The sequence below is a fragment of the Nematolebias whitei genome, chromosome 13 (genome assembly GCF_014905685.2).
Source record: "Nematolebias whitei isolate Nwh7 chromosome 13, NemWhi1, whole genome shotgun sequence".
In the NCBI taxonomy this organism is placed as follows: Eukaryota; Metazoa; Chordata; class Actinopteri; order Cyprinodontiformes; family Rivulidae; genus Nematolebias; species Nematolebias whitei.
The window spans coordinates 8,798,892-8,803,381 of record NC_056510.1 but is presented as its reverse complement, the minus strand read 5'-3'; the positions used below and the strand labels follow the sequence as shown (position 1 = coordinate 8,803,381).

Here is a 4,490-nt window from a genome sequence, read left to right as displayed (position 1 = left end):
ACATATATAGTGGTGGCCATGTTGGATTTTGACTTGACATTCCAAGCTTTGATTGTGACCTTTTTTATGCCTAGAAGAGCCACACACAGGACAAAAGTATAAAATAGCATGATGTTATGTTTCTGCATCGCACTGCTTCAAAGACACATTCCAGTCACTGATAATTAAAAATCAAAGTTAATTTTTCTCATTTATGACAATATTACAGAATCTTGTCTAATTTTAACCCATACAAGACATTTCATAACCAGGAAAATAACGTCCTGCAAAATGTCCAGTTTAGAACCCTTTCCCACACGTGCACACTTTCCCATCATGTTTCTACAGAAACTGACAAGTGGTGAAACTTCAGTGGGATATTTGAAACACTAAAATGGCAACAGATATTAGCTTGTTTTTTCTAACAAAAAACATATTCCGTGCTCATCATGCTATTTGTCTTTAAGGGTAAAAGCCATGTTTGATGTCTCCATTTAAAACCTGTCCAACATCCAAGGAACATTTATCAACCTTGTACCGTGCTCAGTGAGTGGCAACACGGAGCCTGAGTGGAAACATCATCTGAGCACTGAGCACCCAAATCAATAAACCGAGAAATTCATCTTTTCCCGTTTTTTTTTTAGAAAATCATCAATAAAACGCTGAGTTTATAACTGCTCAGAAAGGCTAAGAGCAGACAGACAAACAAGACTTGAACTAAAGGGGTTAAATTACTTCAGCTTTAAAAATTCAACCGAGTCCAACACTCTCGTTTCCACAGTGTCCGGTACTGGAAGCTGCACTGGAAGAGCCCCTATTAGGCGCTAAGGTTTTTTTTTTTCTTTTAGGTTTAGTAACCACAGCGGTTGGTTCAGATTAGTCAAAATAATTATGTTTAGGTTTAGGAGCCTAAACTGCTTTGTTCAGTTTTCTCAGCAGAAATCGCCGTTTTCAGGGGTCTGGAACTTTTCTGATCAAAAGAGCCATTTCTGCCCTTTACACACTGAACAAAACGTCTACGGAGCCATAAAACCTGCTACAACTGTAGTTATCAACTGGTGGCCCATGGGCCACTTCAGGCCTGTTGGACGGGGCTTTTCCAGCCAGTAGGTGTGATAATATAAAACTAAAGTATCAAGTTATTATTAATATTTTGGGTTGTTTTTTTTTTATTTTGGGGCCAAAGAAAAGACTGGATTTATGTAAATAAGAATTTTTTTTTAACCAATTTTATAAAAATTCAAACAAGTACACAGACTTATGTGATTTATTTTTAATTGTGGAAACAATTCAAAAAGTATCCTAGTATGAAGTAATAAAGCATAAAGTTAAAAAAAAATTAGGCCAAGAGAGCTTTAAATGAAAATTTAAATTCTTCCATTTACTTTGATTATTTATTTATTTATTTATTTTAATTGTTATCAAGTTGACCCACTATATTTCCTCTCAACTTTTCTATTTCTTTTCAACTTGCCTTAAAAGGTACAAATGGAGCATTAGGGCCACGCTAAGAAACAAAATAGCATTACGAGAAAAAATTCATAAAATTACGAGAATAAAGTAAAGTCGAAATATTACGACAATAAAGTCGTAGTCTTATGAGAATAAATTCATAATATTAAGAGAATAAAGTCTAAATAATACAAGAATAACAGCGTGACATTAATACTCCGTCATAGATGCTGATGTGCCAACAGATTCAGTACTTCCTTATTGGTAAAACTAATACCAAAGTAAAACTTAACAAGATGCTCAATATTCTTCATTTTACCGCAGTTGTAAGACTGCTTTTTCATGTCGCAGTTCTGATAATATTACAACTTTATTCTCGTATTATTATGACTTTCTCATAATTTCATGACATTTTCTCGTAATTACATTTTTTTTCTTAGCATGGCCCTGTATACTCCATTGTATCAAGGTATCCCCAAAAAAGTTGGTGGATTTGAGAAACAGATCACATCGTAAGACTGGAAGTGAGCTAAAAGAAGTGGCTAACAAACTACTAGCATGATGTAAACACGTTTTAATCCTTGAGTTAGTATCATTCACATGTTGGCAGAAGAAATGCGCGGAAAACTGCTAAAACTAGCCATTTTTTGTTGTTGGGTACAAGAACCAATAAAAAGTTTTATGTTAGTTTTGATCAAAACTTATGGCCGCTGCAGAGGCACCAAAGGGCCGCATGTGGCTCCAGAGCCGCAGGTTGCAGACACCAGGTTCCCAAACCCAAACAATTTAGTTTGGTTTAGGAAAGGACTGAGCTTGAGTTTAGAATAGTTGATGTTAAAGTTACATCTTGTTTTCCAAATCTATTTATAAACCACACGGAGACTAATCAGGTAAAACTGAGGCCATTAAAGAATAAGTTGTCAATACTGAGAGTGTTTGTGTTTATTTACACGCACAACAAAGAAAATAGTTCTTATGCGACATTTTGGCCGGTGGGGTTGAAGAACGTTACATAAAATGAATATCTTACCTGTTGAAGATAGCTCTTTTATTAAGCTCAGAGAACAAGACGCTGCCGTCTGGAAGCATCAGAGCGAGCAGCGAGCCGCGCCGGCACACTTTTAAAACAACAACTTACTTTTATATTTGTGGATTAGAAAACTGCGCTCGTGGCTGCACACGTTCTTTTGTTGCCCGCATCCTGCGAACGTTTCGATGCGTTCCAGAGAGTCCCACACGAATGCTGGGATCTGGTTTTACTTCTATTATTATGTGTGATTTGAAGCAACTCGTAAAGCACTTTGGTCGTTTTTGACGTTTTTAAAAATCCTATATAAATTAAATTTACAGCATTAAAAAGACACAACGGAGGAGGTTTTAAAAACAAACAAACACAGAGGCTTTTGTTTTGTTGTTTTTGGCACAATGTGTGAAGCAGCAAACGACTCGGTGGCTTTAATCATCCATGATCACAACATTCATGACAGAACTCGGTCGTGTGAAGAAACTGCTCTCAGCTTTGGACCAGGACTCTGCAGCCAGTCTGACTCCAGGTATGGTAACCAACCTCATCATATCCTGCTCCTACACACCATCATCATCATCAACATCATCATCCAGCCCACAAACTTCCAGCATGTTATGTAAGCCTGCAGGTGGACAGCCGGTCTCCTCTGCCTAGTTTTGTGGACCAGGAGCCCAGATCATGGACCAGGAGCTCTGGATGGATGGGTGTGAGGACCTGAGCTGAGTCAGCAGTGCACTCAGGTTGGAATGAAACGTTTTGGAATCGACAGGACCAGTGGATGCAGAGAACAAATATGACGGGGAATCTAATAAATGTGACAAAAATGGAAGATTCGAAGCATCTGAAACAGATTTTAGGCACAAACCCTCGAGCGGCTGCAAACATTTAAATCCCATCTGTTCATATTAAAAACCAGGCTGGCCCGGGTCCAGCCGAACCCCCATAAAAACAGCCAGCCCCATTCCCACTCACACCTCCTGGCAGAACAATGCAGACGAACTGGTACCGGTTTACAGGCACGATGGAGTCCGGACCCGGTTCCGAGGTCCGTGCAGAATCTGATGACCTGAATAAACAGATGCGCCTTTCTCGGGTTCGGTGCGCGCGACGTGAACCGAACGCGTCAGACAAAAACGGGTCTTACCGAGGAGACGGGTCCAGCAGCAGCGGAGCGGGGGGTGGGGTGGGGGGGGGTTCGGACCTCCGAACCTCCGAGCAGCCTCCTTCAGGGAACCGTCCAGCTGGGTCCACGGAGGTTCGGTTTGTGCGCAGAGGAGCGATCAGAGCGGCTCCGAGCCCAACCCACAAACCCACTACTTCCTGTTCCACACACCGACACACACGCACACACACGCACGCACGCACGCGGACACACATTTACGTAATAAAACTGCAGTTTATTCAGAAAAAAAAGTTGAATTTCTACAATCTGCAGGGAGGAAACTGATCTTACCTTTAGTTTTTTTATTTTTGCATTCGACTCTGGAACAAACTGACTTTTCTCTGATCCATCACCTTCTCAGTTTACTTTGTGACATATCAGCTGAACAGAACCTGATGTGAGGAGAAAACGTCTAAAAACCATTTCAAAGCTGCTGCAAGGCAAAAACCACCCGGACAATGATAAAGAGCTGAAAAGGAGAGTTTGGAGTGAGGACCGCAGGGCGCAGTTCTGGGACACTTGAGGATTTTGAGGGGGTTCAGGTATAGATGGACCACCAGATCCAGAACTCCACGTCCAGTCATCAAACAGGGCAGGGACGCTACTGCAGCAAATGTTGACCTCTGACCTCCTCCTGAGGTGAAATATCTGAGGTATTCTATTTAAAAATGAATATAAGAACGTTTTCTGTGTTACTGAAGGTCTGAGAACTCTGCAGCTGTTCTGGTGGTCAGCTTCTGATAAGAAATGATCTAAATGACCAGATTCTTATAGAAACTTAGAAGAAAACAAATACATATAATAAGTAGAATTAGAGATTGGTTCAAGTTGGATATTGAGTTATAATATGTACACACGTATGTATGTAGA

General features: G+C 40.4%; 1 protein-coding gene across 1 annotated transcript in view; it reads right to left on the bottom strand.

Moving 5' to 3' along the window:
- Positions 1–3,722, bottom strand: part of calcrla (calcitonin receptor-like a) — a 37,666-nt gene extending 33,944 nt beyond the window's left edge. The window contains exon 1 of the mRNA XM_037686293.1: positions 3,603–3,722. The gene's annotated coding sequence lies outside the window, so the exon portion shown is untranslated. The remainder of the gene's footprint in view (positions 1–3,602) is intronic.
- Positions 3,723–4,490: the final 768 nt, after the last annotated feature.